The 18,582-nt window shown below is 47.6% G+C and overlaps 2 protein-coding genes across 8 annotated transcripts in view; one reads left to right on the forward strand and one right to left on the reverse strand.

Moving 5' to 3' along the window:
* Positions 1 to 18,582, reverse strand: part of LOC138357999 (uncharacterized) — a 381,281-nt gene that overhangs the window by 23,555 nt on the left and 339,144 nt on the right. The window lies entirely within an intron of this gene.
* Positions 2,431 to 18,582, forward strand: part of LOC123773173 (hepatocyte nuclear factor 4-gamma) — a 36,183-nt gene continuing 20,031 nt past the window's right edge. For 3 of the 5 annotated variants that reach the window (XM_045766713.2, XM_045766715.2, XM_045766716.2), the window contains exon 1: positions 2,431 to 2,581. The gene's annotated coding sequence lies outside the window, so the exon portion shown is untranslated. Of the gene's footprint in view, positions 2,582 to 5,079; positions 5,102 to 11,717; positions 11,998 to 18,582 lie in introns of those variants that run through there. The other 2 variants (XM_069315396.1, XM_069315395.1) reach the window with 2 other exon arrangements.

Here is an 18,582-nt window from a genome sequence, read left to right on the forward strand (position 1 = left end):
TAGTGTTATCCACAGTTTGGTCAAAATAATGGTTTGTGATGAGGGATTTGCAAACTTTTATGTCATAATGGTTAGTTTTATTACCCTGATGTTAATGTACCTAAGGTGAAGATGGGCCACTGTCAAGGTGAGCCACTGTCAAGGTGGGCCACTGTCAAGGTGGGCCACTGTCAAGGTGGACCACTGTCAAGGTGGACCACTGTCAAGGTGAGCCACTGTCAAGGTGAGCCACTGTCAAGGTGGACCACTGTCAAGGTGGACCACTGTCAAGGTGGACCACTGTCAAGGTGAGCCACTGTCAAGGTGAGCCACTGTCAAGGTGGACCACTGTCAAGGTGGGCCACTGTCAAGGTGGGCCACTGTCAAGGTGGACCACTGTCAAGGTGGGCCACTGTCAAGGTGGGCCACTGTCAAGGTGGACCACTGTCAAGGTGGGCCACTGTCAAGGTGGGCCACTGTCAAGGTGAGCCACTGTCAAGGTGGACCACTGTCAAGGTGGACCACTGTCAAGGTGGGCCACTGTCAAGGTGGGCCACTGTCAAGGTGAGCCACTGTCAAGGTGAGCCACTGTCAAGGTGGACCACTGTCAAGGTGGGCCACTGTCAAGGTGGGCCACTGTCAAGGTGGACCACTGTCAAGGTGGGCCACTGTCAAGGTGGACCACTGTCAAGGTGGGCCACTGTCAAGGTGGACCACTGTCAAGGTGGGCCACTGTCAAGGTGGGCCACTGTCAAGGTGGACCACTGTCAAGGTGGACCACTGTCAAGGTGGACCACTGTCAAGGTGGGCCACTGTCAAGGTGGGCCACTGTCAAGGTGGACCACTGTCAAGGTGGGCCACTGTCAAGGTGGACCACTGTCAAGGTGGACCACTGTCAAGGTGGGCCACTGTCAAGGTGAGCCACTGTCAAGGTGGGCCACTGTCAAGGTGGGCCACTGTCAAGGTGGGCCACTGTCAAGGTGGACCACTGTCAAGGTGGACCACTGTCAAGGTGGGCCACTGTCAAGGTGGACCACTGTCAAGGTGGACCACTGTCAAGGTGGACCACTGTCAAGGTGGGCCACTGTCAAGGTGGGCCACTGTCAAGGTGGACCACTGTCAAGGTGGACCACTGTCAAGGTGGGCCACTGTCAAGGTGGGCCACTGTCAAGGTGGGCCACTGTCAAGGTGGACCACTGTCAAGGTGGATCACTGTCAAGGTGAGCCACTGTCAAGGTGGACCACTGTCAAGGTGGACCACTGTCAAGGTGGACCACTGTCAAGGTGAGCCACTGTCAAGGTGGACCACTGTCAAGGTGAGCCACTGTTAAGGTGGGCCACTGTCAAGGTGGACCACTGTCAAGGTGGACCACTGTCAAGGTGGGCCACTGTCAAGGTGAGCCACTGTCAAGGTGAGCCACTGTCAAGGCGAACCACTGTCAAGGTGGACCACTGTCAAGAATATGTACGATATTCACGACCTACAAGAATATAATAAATCATGCAAAATACATTTTGAAATATGCAAATCACAAAAACAAATGCAAATCACCACTCTCTTGGCCTGTGTGTTCCTATGTTACTCTTTTGTTTCTGTCTCCCTTCCGACCTCTTCCTCCCCCCCCCCTATGTACCCTCCATAGGGGTATCCTCTCACCTACCTTACTTCCCCCTATCTCTACCCTACTCCCTACCCATACTCTCCACTTCCTTCAACCCTCCGGTTTCCTGTACCTTCACCTGTATGTACCCTCTCTAGGCAGTATCATGTGTCCGGTCTCCTGGTCCCAGCACCAAGTTTCATTACACTTGCTCAAGTTAAACTCTAGTGTCCACGTTCTGGACCATTCTTATTTGTCCAGATCATTCTGAAGATTCTTGCTGTCTTCCGGCGCATTTTTCCCCCTGTAACTTTCACATCAACAGGGAACCTGAAGAGGACAGAGTCTATCTCCTCTGGTAAGTTATTCACATTGATGAGGACAAGGATTTGTCCGAAACGCTTTGCGTAGTACTTTTTTTTTGAGATATATACAAGAGTTGTTACATTCTTGTACAGCCACTAGTACGCGTAGCGTTTCGGGCAGGTCCCTGGAATACGATCCCCTGCCGCGAAGAATCGTTTTTTCATCCAAGTACACATTTTACTGTTGCGTTAAACAGAGGCTACAGTTAAGGAATTGCGCCCTTACTGGGCGCAATTCCTAATCCTCCCCGGCCAGGATACGAACCCATGACATAGCGCTCGCGGAACGCCAGGCGAGTGTCTTACCACTACACCACGCAGACTGTATTAAACTGTACTGGTATGTGAGGGAGCACATATACACTACATATATTCTTGACCGGCTCATGTGTGGCTCATAATGTCAGCTGCACCCCTGGTAACACCAACAGCGTCCAGCCTGCTGTTTGGTTTAAAACGCGCCAAGACACCAGAGACACAAGGAGATAACCTATCAGCGATAAGATGTCTAAGGAGAGTGATTACGTCAAGATAAAGGGAGGGTGGTGGGTGGAAGGCGTCTGGTCGTCTCCAGCAGTGTAACCTACACACCACCTGCACCCTGTACCTGTACCTTGCCCTCTACGGCACGCCCAGGTAAGTCTCCACCTTCCTGCCTCACACCACTACCATACCTCACTCTCACAGCACCCGGTACCTCGCGCACCACCACAACTCCCCCATGGTTCATGGCTACTGAAGTGCTTGTGTAAAGGAACACATGTATTATCAATCAGAAAGTTTGGCAATATGCTTGCTTGTGATGTATGTCTATGTATATATATATATATATATATATATATATATATATATATATATATATATATATATATATATATATATATATATATATATATATATATATATATATATATATATGGACACGTTGTACTGAACGGGGTGAGAATAGCTTGAGCCGCCTCATCCCTTTGTTGGGTATTAATACCTCAGTAAACTTATTTCAAATTCAATGCCTATTGACACGCATACCACCAAACATCTCGCCCCGCTCCTGTGCCAGGTAAGTTACGGGGCTCACCATAGCCCGTGCTACTTGGAACTTGTTCCGAGTAGCTGAATCTATAACAACAACAACGACAAACATCTCAGAAGTGGTGACCATTCCCCCACACACTACCATCACAATTTACTACCCAACCTTCAAATTACTGAACTACTCTGGATGGACTATGCAAAATATAAACTATTGTACTATTGGAATACCAAAGAGCATTAACAAAAGTGTACAGTTACCTATAACCTAGACCTAAATATTCAATCCGAGGCCTAATATATGGAATAATAAGCCACATTTAGTACATATATACTTTATAAGACCAAGGAAGAGTTAGGCTTTGTCTCCCGTTGTCTCTACAAAATGTACAGTAAACACTATGGACTTGTTGTGTGTGCAACCGTTCGTATTGTGTACGTTCCGTCCACACTGACCGTTGGTACTGTCCCTGGGTGAGTTATATGTGTCACCTGCAGGTGTATAGCGCCGTGGTGGTGTGGGGTGCCTGGTGCCCAGTGGTCGTCCACACGACCCTGGTGCCCAGTGGTCGTCCACACGACCCTGGTGCCCAGTGGTCGTCCACACGACCCTGGTGCCCAGTGGTCGTCCACACGACCCTGGTGCCCAGTGGTCGTCCACACGACCCTGGTGCCCAGTGGTCGTCCACACGACCCTGGTGCCCAGTGGTCGTCCACACGACCCTGGTGCCCAGTGGTCGTCCACACGACCCTGGTGCCCAGTGGTCGTCCACACGACCCTGGTGCCCAGTGGTCGTCCACACTGACACCTTGCCGAATCGAACTATTCTACCCCGTCTTCCGTCGGAAATCAAATGACTTAAAAAACTCGAATGTTATTGAAAAGGAGTTATGGAGGGAGGACATGTTGATGCACTGCTCACATGATAGCAACTTGTTGCTTGTCTTGGACTAATATACCAGTTACTAGGCTGTCCACATACCAAAAGCCTCTTGATAAATACTAGGCAGCCTTCTCTTCAGGTTAACTCGAGGGAAGCTCCGCATGAAAGCAGTTTAGCTTGTTAATGGCAAAGCTTTGTTAATATACTGTGTTACCATGTCCTGGTAAGACTATATTAAGCCCAGGTAAGCTAAGGTAGGTCAAGGCCCACACTTCTGTGTAGGTTCAGTCTCTAACTTCCTGGGGCCAGATTCACAAAGCAGTTACGCAAGCACTTACGAACCTGTACATCTTTCCTCAATCTTTGACGGCTTTGGTTACATTTATCAAACAGTTTACAAGCATGATAACTACCCAATCACCTGTTGTTATTGTTATAAACAGCCTCCTGGTGCTTTGGAGCTCATTAACTGTTTAATAATTGTAAACAAAGCCGCCAAAGATTGATAAAAGATGTATAGGTTCGTAAGTGCTTGCGTAACTGCTTCGTGAATCTGGCCCCTGGTCTTTATTATGCCAATAAGACGACTTATGGACCATTGTGTTTCTATAACACTTCTTAGATCGTACACGAGCCCAAGACCCAGAGTGTGTATTGGTTTAAGAGGCGGAGTGGTTGTGATAATGGCAGTTGTGTGGAGCATCTGGAATCATCCTGGACGTAGGTTCGAACCCTCATCACGGCTCTTGTGGATTTGTTCATATGGAGCATCGTTTAGGCAACTTATGCAAAGTTCTCCATGTCGGCTTGGGTGATTAAACAGGGGGAGGGGGGGGGGGTAAGGGGTCTAAAACCTCGGGGAGGTATAAGATAAGAGTTTTGACTAAGTGGCTGTGAGGACGTGAGGTGATACTAGGGATAAGAGCCTCTTTGTTAATTACCTCTTGTCTAGTAACCCTCTCTCACCCCCCCCCTTACCCCTACTGCTACCCACCATCCAGCACCTCACATACACCCCCTCACTGCTTCACTGTCCCCAAATCAGCAGCCACAGACTGGTGAAACACATGGAAGAGCAACAAGAGTATATCATGCAATCAGAGAGTTTCCCCCCCCCCTCATACAGCTATAACCCTGATCCGTTTAGTTTTGTTTTGTTTTTCTACACAGGTGGGTAGAGGGACAGACGACTGCTGACTCCTGTTAGCAGGCCAAGAGCTGCCCCTTCCCACAGCTCATGGTAAGCCTTACCCACTAGTTTTCCTGGAATACGACCCGCCAATTCGTTTAACAACCAGGTACCCATTCACTGCTGTGTGAACAGAGCCGTACAGTTAACGATTGGCTCCTAGTCAATCCTCCCCCGGCCAGGTTACGAACCCAGGCCAAATAAATCGCTGGCGAAGCGCTGGGCAAGTGTGTTACCACTGCGCCATAGGGACTGTGCGCATATAGCCAATATCATGACGAATGTTGTGCAATGTAATATAGTGATCAGAGATGTACTGAAAACGTTCGACAAAGTCTGGCACACACCGGCCTAAAATACAATATATGTAAACTAGGAGGTACACAGAGATGTACACCCGGACTATGGAGCTGCCCAGACAACACAACAGGTAAGGTCACCACAGGAGAGCTGCCCATCACCAGTGTTGTCAACATGTACACACCTGACACCCCCCCCCCCCATCATGGGGACAATATGTAGAGGCTGCAACTCTACAGACCAGGATGACCAAAGACCTGACTGGTCAACACAACCAAGGCGGCAGTACAAGTCATAAACCACTCTGAAGAACCAATGGCAAATATTAACTACCAACAAATAAAAGTTCCAAATAATACACATTACAAAACGAAATCCAGAGCCCATTACCCTCGACAACCAGCGAACCCAGCACACGGAGAATACCGAGACTCGAAGTAGACCAGGAATAAAAAATCACTTAAAATTGCAGAATAAACAGAGCAAAAACATGCTTAGACAAAGTGAGAAGACAGAGCCACACTTATACAAGGGTGCTGACCCTTCCCCTGCACCACGCACGCCCTCCACCGCCCCTCCACACCTTAAGGACAACTAACCTGTATAAACTACAGCAGAACAAAACACGGCACTAACAACAACAGCCAAACACCGTCCACCATGTGACCAAAACAATCCAGAAGCTCCATGAAGCCCTGAACATACAACCACACGAGAGAGAGAGATATAATCTGCCATTAAAACATGTACACAAGCTTCTGAGAACGTATGGGTGAGTGTAAGTGTTCATGTAAAGATAAAAATATTTTGACATACAAGAAATAAACTTCACAAACACTTGCAGCTTCGTGTTAAGAGAATAAGCTTAGGTTAGCTACCACACACACACACACACACACACACACACACACACACACACACACACACACACACACACACACACACACACACACACACACACAGAGCAAGGTAGACAGTCCATCTCTTATCCCACTCTGTATTCCACATTTTCAAACTTTCCTCGACCTTTCCATTTTGTTTGTTTAAAAAAATATAGAATATAGAATATGATAAACCACCTCACCCCTTCCATCCCTCCCATGCCTCACAGCTTCCCTCACCCCCCCCCTCACCACTTCTACCTAACCCTTCCCCCCCCGAAAACCACCACCACTACCACAGTGCTTATCTGATAACATCAGCAGATGTCTCTCCCACACTATCTGTCCCACATGTCTACTCTTCCATCACCTGTCTATTAATAGACTACCTGTTCCACCGGAACACTATCTACTAACCTAACCCCCCTCAACACTACGCATCTACCCCCCTCAACACTACTCATCTACCCCCCTCAACACTACTCATCTACCCCTTCAACACTACTCATCTACCCCCTCAACACTACTCATCTACCCCCTCAACACTACTCATCTACCCCCTCAACACTACTCATCTACCCCCTCAACACTACTCATCTACCCGTGTTTATCATGCCAGGTAAGAGTGAAGCTGCAGAAGGGTTGAGCAGGCGTCGGCGGCGCCACCGTGGCGTATACTTAATACAGACAATTCTTTTGATTAAAACTTGATTTTCCATACATAATATTGCGTTTAATTCATCGTTAAACACATTAGGGAAGTAGGGCGAGTGTTTCACCTAGACGCACTCACCTAGATGCACTCACCTAGATGCACTCACCTAGATGCACTCATCTAGATGCACTCACCTAGATGCACTCACCTAGACGCACTCACCTAGACGCACTCACCTAGATGCACTCACCTAGATGCACTCACCTAGACGCACTCACCTAGATGCACTCACCTAGACGCACTCACCTAGATGCACTCATCTAGGTGCACTCACCTAGACGCACTCACCTAGATGCACTCATCTAGGTGCACTCACCTAGACGCACTCACCTAGACGCACTCACCTAGACGCACTCACCTAGATGCACTCACCTAGACGCACTCACCTAGATGCACTCATCTAGGCGCACTCACCTAGACGCACTCACCTAGATGCACTCATCTAGACGCACTCACCTAGATGCACTCACCTAGATGCACTCACCTAGACGCACTCACCTAGATGCACTCATCTAGGCGCACTCACCTAGACGCACTCACCTAGACGCATTCACCTAGATGCACTCATCTAGGCGCACTCACCTAGATGCACTCACAGGGAAAGTGCGTCAGCTTCTATGTACCGCCATCCCTTTACGAACCCTAAGCCCCGCGACCTGTAGTAGCCCAAGACATGAACGAACCCAAGACATGAATGAACCGAAGACATGAACGAACCCAAGACATGAATGAACCCAAGACATGAACGAACCCAAGACATGAATGAACCCAAGACATGAATGAACCCAAGACATGAACGAACCAAAGACATGAACGAACCCAAGACATGAATGAACCCAAGACATGAACGAACCCAAGACATGAATGAACCCAAGACATAAACGAACCCAAGACATAAACGAACCCAAGACATGAATGAACCCGAGACATGAACGAACCCAAGACATCAATGAACCCAAGACATGAATGAACCCAAGACATGAATGAACCCAAGACATGAATGAACCCAAGACATGAATGAACCCAAGACATGAATGAACCCAAGACACGAACGAACCCGAGACATGAATGAACCCGAGACATGAACGAACCTGAGACGTGTTGGAACTTTCCACAGCTGATTATTTTCGGAGGTTCACTCTTGGGTATAATTTTTCATAAAAAAATTACGATCTTGGGTGTTTAGAGCGGTTAATTCTGGACAAACAAACATAGCGGTATAGGCTGTCCATTATGGCCCGAAAAAGGGAAATTCGCTTTCAATGTAGACAAAATAAATACAAAAATAAGCATTTAAAATATTAAAGCACAACGGTAAATTTCTTAAAAAGTTATAGGGAAAAACCAATGGTTACCTACAACAATAGGGGGTACCAGTAACGACAAGGGGTACCAATAACAACAACAGGTGTACCAACGACAGGGGTACCAATAACAACAACAGGTGGACCAACGACAGGGGTACCAATAACAACAACAGGTGGACCAACGACAGGGGTACCAATAACAACAACAGGTGGACCAACGACAGGGGTACCAATAACAACAATAGGGGGTACCAGTAACGACAAGGGGTACCAACAACAACAACAGGTGGACCAACGACAGGGGGACCAATAACAACAGGTGTACCAACGACAGGGGTACCAATAACAACAACAGGTGTATAAACGACAGGGGTACCAACAACAACAGGTGGACCAACGACAGGGGTACCAATAACAACAACAGGTGGACCAACGACAGGGGTACCAATAACAACAACAGGTGTACCAACGACAGGGGTACCAATAACAACAGGGGTGCCAACGACAGGGGTACCAATAACAACAACAGGTGGACCAACGACAGGGGTACCAACAACAACAGGTGGACCAACGACAGGGGTACCAATAACAACAACAGGTGGACCAACGACAGGGGTACCAATAACAACAACAGGTGTACCAACGACAGGGGTACCAATAACAACAACAGGGGTGCCAACGACAGGGGTACCAATAACAACAACAGGTGTACCAACGACAGGGGTACCAATAACAACAGGTGTACCAACGACAGGGGTACCAATAACAACAACAGGTGTACCAACGACAGGGGTACCAATAACAACAACAGGTGTACCAACGACAGGGGTACCAATAACAACAGGTGTACCAACGACAGGGGTACCAATAACAACAACAGGGGTGCCAACGACAGGGGTACCAACAACAACAACAGGGGTGCCAACGACAGGGGTACCAACAACAACAGGTGTACCAACGACAGGGGTACCAATAACAACAACAGGTGTACCAACGACAGGGGTACCAATAACAACAGGGGTACCAATAACAACAACAGGGGTGCCAACGACAGGGGTACCAACAACAACAGGTGTACCAACGACAGGGGTACCAATAACAACATGTGTACCAACGACAGGGGTACCAATAACAACAGGTGTACCAACGACAGGGGTACCAATAACAACAACAGGGGTGCCAACGACAGGGGTACCAACAACAACAACAGGGGTGCCAACGACAGGGGTACCAACAACAACAGGTGTACCAACGACAGGGGTACCAACAACAACAACAGGGGTGCCAACGACAGGGGTACCAACAACAACAACAGGGGGGCCAACGACAGGGGTACCAACAACAACAGGGGGCCAACGACAGGGGTACCAACAACAACAGGGGTGCCAACGACAGGGGTACCAACAACAACAACAGGGGTGCCAACGGCAGGGTTACCAACAACAGGGGTACCAACGGCAGGGTTACCAACAACAGGGGTACCAACGGCAGGGGTACCAACAACAACAGGGGTGCCAACGGCAGGGGTACCAACAACAACAGGGGGCCAACGGCAGGGTTACCAACAACAGGGGTACCAACGGCAGGGGTACCAACAACAACAGGGGGCCAACGGCAGGGTTACCAACAACAACAGGGGTACCAACGGCAGGGGTACCAACAACAACAGGGGGCCAACGGCAGGGGTACCAATAACAACAACAGGGGTGCCAACGGCAGGGGTACCAACAACAGGGGTACCAACCACCTCAACAATAACAAACAGCTCCATTGTGTGTAAAACGTGTATGTGTGTGTACTCACCTATTTGTCCCTGCAGGATCGAACATTGGCTCTTGGATCCCGTCTTTCTAGCCGCCGGTTATTTAAAGCAATGACTCCTGTCCTATCTCTCTCTATCATAACTACTTTTAAAATTATAAATAGAGTTTTGCTTCCGCAACTTGTTCCTTTAGTTCATTCTAGTTTCCCACTACTCTTACGCTAAAAGAAAACCTTATAATATCCCTATGACACATCTGAGTCAAGCGTTCATCCATGCCCCCTTGTTCTCTTGGTATTTAGTATGACCATTTTCTCTATTTCCACTTTGTCAATCCCCCTAAGTATTTTTATGTCTCTATAATATCTCTCCACTATCTCCTTTTTTTTGTCTAGCGTCGTCAGGTTCAGTTTCTTCAGTCGTTCTTCATACCCCATCCCTCGTAATTCTGAGACAAGCCTCGTCGCAAACTTCTGAACCTTTCCCAGTTAATATGTGTGTTTCTTCAGGTCGGGGCTCCATGATGGCGCGACATGCAGTAAGACTGGTCTTACATAGTCTTACTTTAAGGATTCTTCGCGGCAGGGGATCGTATTCCAGGGACTTGCCCGAAACGCTACGCGTACTAGTGGCTGTACAAGAATGTAACAACTCTTGTACATATCTAAAAAAAAAAAAAAAAAAAAAAAAAAAAAACATACACAGGGTAAAGCGCTCTGAAGGCCTTCTTACTTAGGTTTCTGAATGTTCCAACTTTTGCTAGCGTAGAGTACGCAACTGTTATAATTTTGATATGTGCCTCAGGAGTTAGATTTGGTGTTACGTCCACTCCCAGATATCTTTCTCGGATTATCCCAGATAGGTAGTTTCCCTTCTTTGTGTACCGTCCCTTTGGTCTCCTGTCACGTAGTCTAATTTCCATAACTATACACTTGCTCGTGTTGAATTCCGGTATCCATTTCTCCGATCATTTCTGCAAGCTGTTCAATTCCTCTCGGAGGATCCTACAATCCTCATCTGTCACAACTCGTCTCATTAATTTTGCGTCATCCACAAACCGACATATAGGACTCAACTCCTGTAGACATAACGTTTATGTATATTAGAGAGATGGAACTGGTCCCAGCACCGATCCTCGAGGCACTCCACTCGTTACTGTTCGCCAGTCCGACTTCTTTCCCTTTACTGATACTATCTGGCTCCTGCCTGTTAGGTAATTCCTTACCCATGTTAGTAGTTTTCCGCTTACTCCCGCCTGCCTCTCAAGTTTGAATAGCAGTCTCATGTGCGGTACTGTATCAAAGACTTTTTGGCAGTCCAGAAATATGCAGTCTGCCCATGCTTCCTTGTCCTGCCTTAGTCTTGTTATTTTATCATAGAATTCCAGAATTATTAGGCATTATTCGAGGATTGTAAACTCACCTAGTTGTGCTTGCGGGGGTTGAGCTCTGGCTCTTTAGTCCCGCCTCTCAACTGTCAATCAACTGTGTGTGTGTGTGTGTGTGTGTGTGTGTGTGTGTGTGTGTGTGTGTGTGTGTGTGTGTGTGTGTGTGTGTGTGTGTGTGTGTGTGTGTGTGTGCGCGCGTGCGTGCGTGCCTCACCCTGGCCGTCTCGGTCAGTGCCACACACACCGGCCCAACCATTCACAAGATGTTATGCAAGTAGTGAACGTTGGACTTCGGTGAAGGAGAGAGCCAGCAGCAGTGGTCGTCAGGCAGTGACTAACATCCTGCGACCCTTGTACCTCCTCATATCTCTATCCAGACTTGTAAATAGCCTGACGTAAATGACCAGTCAACGTTGACCTTCGCCCCGACCTCACTGTTTACATACTGCTGGTGTGTTTACATACCTTCTATCCCCCATGTTGTGTGGGTAGCTGCGCATGTTTACATGACGCAAAACGTTGCTTATAGACAATGTGAATATATTCTGAACGTTTTGAATGGAGGGGCGCGCTTCGACGCTGGCTTGGACTTGACGTGAGTACCCTACGACATATCTTTCACTCTACTGACCCGAGTTAATGTCCTCAGGCTCTTTTCTGAGGCTATCTACGGCATCTCTTGGATGCTCCCATATAGTTAAGATGGCTTGGCACTTTCTCATAATTACCTTTACTTGAATGTTCTCTCAATAGGGAGTTTGATGAGATCAGTGCGTGTGTGTGCGCGCTATCCGGAAAACTTCACTACATTCGAAAACTGTGCTGTTTTGGTGTTTTCTCAAGGGTGTTATCCGGGCCAAGTCTTACATCGCCGCAGAGACTCGGTTTCAGAGTACTTGCAGCATCCTTTTAATGTGCATCCTGCCACCCCGGGAAGCCAGACACAGCAAGAAATAAGGGAATACTGCCTTCTGGAACCTCGGCACCTCTTGATGCCAGACAATATGACGCTCCAGGAGCCTTCCTCAGGGACCTGGGCACCGTATTGGGCAAGGGGGCCTACCTCAGGGACCAGGATGGAATAGGATGATAGGGGGGAGGGTGAAGGAGATGACAGCAAAGGAAGGTGAAGAACAGGAAAGGGAAGGAAGGAAAGGCGAGGGTGAGTGGAGTTTCAGAGTTCAACTTTGTCATAATTATTCTGGAAGAGGTCCCCGTCCAGGAGTTAGAGAGCGAAGGTTTACGTCGCCTGGTACTCTCCTCTCTCAGCCATGTCAATATGTTATCGGGTCTTGACCGTCTCCAAACTCGTCAAGATTCTGGCTATACATAGTCACATGCCCTTCGTTGTAGGGGAAGGTGGTGCGCATTTGGGGATAAAGCTATTCTAGCTAACAAGGACACCATAGTTGTCTGGCTGTGTCCGGAGCACAGGTTTCCCTCGGCGTCCGCCCATCTCCGTAGCAATATAATCAGTGTTGGTGAATGGAGAACCATATAAAAGTAATAATAATATGGACATCCAAGGCGGACCCGGCCAGTTCTGCAGTCACTGCCCGCTCTCCCTTCCCAACACCTTCGTGTTGGGAAGTCTCGGAGAGCCTGCAGGATCCAGGGTAGGTCAAGTTGATTTCCCGGTTGCAATTCTTATCCATGCAGTAGCTCAGTCGATTAAGGCGCGTGTGTGATCCTCTCGGACGTAGGTTCGAACCCTCGTCACGGCCCTTGTGGATTTGTTCACCTTCGTCTTCAAGATGAAGGTGACGCTCAGTGTAAACTGTCCATGGTGGTAGGGAAGTGTTGAAATCTATTTTGTCTTCATTTGTGTGTGTTTTAGGGAGCCGGGAGAGTGTTGGCAGCCGTCGCAGCATCACCGTGAGGCTGCGACGCTAAGTGTGGCAAACTTGATCACCCCGCCGACCATGTCCCGCCATGTTTCTCCTCAAACAAAATTAATTCTCGGACTGTCGCGCTGACGCATTCTAGGCCACACGCACATCATCTTCCCCAGGTTGGGCACCATGACGAGCGTCACGGTGTGGTGCAGGAGGGCAAGGCTTCACCAGCCCCCTACCCTGCCTGCAGGCCTTCGCGGAGGCGAGGAAGCTGCGCCCTCTGGAGGCTCCCTCCGTTGTAAGTTGACGTGAGCGCTCTCCTTCCTTGCCCCTTCTAATTAATGCTCAGATCATAGACAATCCTCTCACATAATAGGTCGCGTTTGTTACGGAATCGGCCAATCCTTTAAAAAATGCGATCTACTAGTAAGAATTAAAGAACCGTAATATCCTCCCCTGGCCCTAACACACTCCCCCTCACCATCACCAGGGAAGCCTCTCCTCCCCTACTGGAAGGATGGTGTCAAACACACAATTACTACCTTCGTGTTAAGTATACAATCTTGCTTTGATTCCAAATACAAGAGTAAAACCGGAGTGGAGTAGCTCTGTGGCCCCCTCCACTCCGGTTTGAGTCCTGACAGGGGAGAATTGACTAGGCACCACCTTTTCAGTTATGCATCTATTTTCACAGTGATATTCCTGCGCAGGCGTTAATCCTCTGGCTGGTCCACTGTTACTCATGTCTGCCTTACTCAGGCGGTGGATAACTTAGTTAGATTTTACTTTGTACCTGGTTGTTAACTGATTGGTGGATCGTGTTGCAGGTAAAACTAGTAGAGAACCATGATCTATGGGAACAAAGAGCTCTCAGCCTGCCAACAGGAGTCACAAGTTGTCTACTGCTGTACCCACCTGTGCCAAATAGATGATTGATAAAGATTAAGCCACCCAAGAGGTGGCACGGGTATGAATAGCCCGTAAGGCCAAATAGAGAATACGCAGACTATAAGAACCCTTCCACCCTACTCCTCGGTACACGGGAGACATCGCCCGTCACGCAGGGTGCAGTCGCACCTCCACAGATCTCCAGTATCAGCTCTTGATACTGGTAATGGCTCAAAAGGGCCACCGCTTACGGGCTATTCATGCCCGTACCACCTTTTGGGTGGCTTAATCTTCTTCATCATCACTCCTCGGTAGTTATAGCCCCGCTCTTGTGCCGGGTAAGTCCACTACGGGCTCACCATAGCCCTTGCTACTTGCCCCGCTCTTGTGCCAGGTAAGTCCACTACGGGCTCACCATAGCCCGTGCTACTTGCCCCGCTCCTGTGCCAGGTAAGTTACGGGCTCACCATAGCCCGTGCTACTTGGAACTTTTGTTCCGAGTAGCTGAATCTAAAACAACAACAAATACTCCTCGGTTTCCTCAACTGAGCCAATAACTCAAAACGCGAGGGAACTAATTACCAAATACTGTACACAAGAAAACCTCACTGGACCTTCCTTGAGATGCTTTCTTTTTGCCGTCGTCTCTATCATCTTACGGCTGTTCCAGGATGTCCGAGCGGGTGTCTTTATTTAAGGAAATGTTTCTCGATTGATGTTACTTTTTAAGGGTATATGAAAATAAGTGATATATACTATACATTGTAGCAATACAATTGTTCATTGCAGCAGCTGTGAATGTACATGTGAATTTAGGCATTGAGAGAGAGAGGGAGAGAGAGAGAGAGAGAGAGAGAGAGAGAGAGAGAGAGAGAGAGAGAGAGAGAGAGAGAGAGAGAGAGAGAGAGAGAGAGAGAGAGAGAGAGAGAACGTCACCTAAGTCAGGGAATTAGCCACCACTCAACGCTATCACCTGAAGAGATAAACAATACAGATAAACAGTATCATAGTAAAAAGTTGTGGAGCATCTGTAGTGGTCAAGCGACGTTATCTTGCTCCCACGATGATCCCCACACACACACACACACACACACACACACACACACACACACACACACACACACACACACACACACACACACACACACACACTACACCAGGATATCCACATTAAAGGATAACGAAGCAGCTGAACAAAACATTCCAGCAAGTCTTCAAATGGTGCTGGAAAATCTGGACATAACCAGCGATGAAGGAAACCCACAGAACTCGCTACAACAGAGGTCACGGCTACAATAGAGGTCACGGCTACAACAGAGGTCACGGCTACAATAGAGGTCACGGCTACAACAGAGGTCACGGCTACAACAGAGGTCACGGCCACAACAGAGGTCACGGCTACAACAGAGGTCACGGCTACAACAGAGGTCACGGCTACAACAGAGGTCACGGCTACAACAGAGGTCACGGCCACAACAGAGGTCACGGCTACAACAGAGGTCACGGCTACAACAGAGGTCACGGCTACAACAGAGGTCACGGCTACAACAGAGGTCACGGCTACAATAGAGGTCACGGCTACAATAGAGGTCATTGGACTCATACAAAATCTCAACTTCGGTGTTTAGAAAGGGAGGCTGATGTCCAGAGCAGGTCACTTGCAAACTCATACAAGTCACTAGTAACAGGGAAACTAACCTGGCAGTTCTATGACAGTCAACGCCATGTCATTGGTAAGAGGAAGGACACATGTCAGGGAACTATGAGGCAGGAGTCCCTCACCGGGGAGCCGGTCGGCCGAGCGGACAGCACGCTGGATTTGTGATCCTGTGGTCCTGGGTTCGATCCCAGGCGCCGGCGAGAAACAACGGGCAGAGTTCCTTCACCCTATGCTCCTGTTACCTAGCAGTAAAATAGGTACCTGGGTGTTAGTCAGCTGTCACGGGCTGCTTCCTGGGGGTGGAGGCCTGGTCGAGAACCGGGCCGCGGGGACACTAAAAAGCCCCGAAATCATCTCAAGATAACCTCAAGATAACCACACAAGCAGATGAACACTATCAATAACAGTGTGACATCTAAAGATGTTTGGTCTTCATTTGTAAAGAAACATACCAGCACGGATTTAATGAAAGTAAATCAGATAGTCTTGATATATAATTTATCTGGAACCATAATAACAAGGTTAATGACGTTACATTAATGCATTTATCCAACCTTTGGATAAATGGCTTACAATCTCGATTCGATTCTTCAGCGGAAAGAATCAAGCTGTGGGAAGAGCTTCCGTCGCCCATCAGATCCAGAGAACCCATGACTACATGATGAAATAGATATTTGTGTGTCTGATATTCTTTTCATAAGAGTATACATCACTATTACCCTCCAGTTCATGAGGGTATGAAGCGTCCTTCCCTATGAACATATAGTCCGCCCCTTTCCAAAGAGGAAAACACACAAGACACAGGTACGTTTGCAGACTGCATGATTTTATACTACCCTAAGACCCTCAGGCCTTACATACTGGGCCTCACAGGCGACTATGACACTAAAAAGTAGAGATAACTTAGCGGGTGTGACGCGCGTGTGTACCCGAATACCGAATCATTGTGGACATGTTAATCTTTGTAAATTATGTAAACCTAACAAAGAGGATAACGTTTTTAATCAAATGAATAAGAAATTATACATACAAAATTTGAAGTGGTTTACTAAACCACTTCTTTTCTTGAAATGTTGTCTCAAAACACACGTCGCTAAATCAATGATAGCGTTACCCAGATTCAGATTCAGATGTTTATTCAGGTAAGGTATATACATACAAGTGATGTTACATTAATGGATTGATATATAGATAGAGCTAGTACATACAATGCCTAAAGCCACTATTACGCAATGCGTTTCGGGCAAAGAGGCCCCAAAGAGACCCCAAGAGGCATGGACGGTAGCTGGCATGTGAGGGGACATTTCCTCAGAGAGGTGTTCCCCTCTTCTCTCTGTATAACCCCCTGAAAGTTTACATTAGTCCTGGACTAGGTGAGGTCGGTGTTTTCTATGAAGCTTTTCAAGGTAAACTAAAATATTCACAATCAATTAGTATGCCACATATGCACTTATTAAATAAGCCAATATTGACTATAAGCAAGTGCGAGAACGGGTTGCATGGGTATACTTGAAGAGGGCTTATATCTAGGACCAGAGATTATTGCCCCCATTTTATGGGCTCGTCATAGCCCGTGCTACATGGACACTTCGTTATGAGTAGCTAAATCTCAAACAACAACAAATCCCCATTACACTGTTCTTTGGTTTGATAGTGAATAGGTTAACCCCTTTGTGACCCATTATCTCTAAACAAAGGAAGATTGGATTGATACTTGTGGAAAAGTCCCCTTACACTGATAGTCCCAGTCGAGATGCGACAGGACAGTCACGACTTTAGCCACCGTCTTCCAAGGCTTTTGTTGAGCAAATTGCAAATACCTCAAATCTAATCGTCAGACTACGCTGCAAGCCATCAGGGTGAGGAACGCGATCGTAATGTTAGAAGACCCAACGTTAGAAAGATTACTCCAAGACGAGTCCCCACAGCTGGTGGCCCAAATGCCTTGTTTATTCGATGAATTGCAAGCCCCACACTACATAACTCCTAGATGAAATACTGAACAGAAACCCCCTCCCCCACTCTTATAAATAATAATAATAATAATGCCAAAGATCGTCAAACAGAACGTCAAAACATGTACAAAAACATTTGTGTGTGTGTATGTGACTACTACACAGTGTTCATATATAGACATCCATATATGCTGAAACACATGTGATGAACCTCTCACACACTTGCAGCTCCCTGACGAGAGAGAGCAAGCTTAGCTCAGCTGCCAACACCCACACATGGTGTCAGCGAGGCGGTCAGCCCGCCTGCTATCGTAACTCGTACTGTACTTTCCCTTTTGCAACTTTTCCCTTCGCCTGTGCCTCTTCATCCTTTTTACTCACATAACAAAAAAAACTGTGGCCCGTATTACTTCCAGGAATGGTGCCAAGCTTCCTCGTAAGGGGATGGTATGATAGTTAATTGGTGAGCCGTAGTTAGGGGTAAGTAAGTAATTATCAAAAGAAGGCGCCAAGACTGTGAGACTATGTACTTGCGCTTGCGGGGGTTGAGCTTTGGCTCTTTGGTCCCGCCTCTATGTAGCACATTGAGGTGTGAGACTGTGTGAGCATCCAAAGGTAGAACCCTTAACATGACAAGTGTGAGAGGGAGACTCGCTACACAGATTACAAATTATAACACAACCCGAGGGGGCAAGAGAACGTTACTGTACACCAGTCAATTAGATGTTTAGAGGCGAGTCCCGAGAATTGCACTCAGTCCTCACAGAAGTAAACTTTTGGTTTAGTACATTTATTAATTCGTTTTCTATTATAACGAATACTTAACATTTGGGTTTCCTCCC

The sequence above is a fragment of the Procambarus clarkii genome, chromosome 81 (assembly GCF_040958095.1).
Source record: "Procambarus clarkii isolate CNS0578487 chromosome 81, FALCON_Pclarkii_2.0, whole genome shotgun sequence".
NCBI classification, from domain to species: Eukaryota; Metazoa; Arthropoda; class Malacostraca; order Decapoda; family Cambaridae; genus Procambarus; species Procambarus clarkii.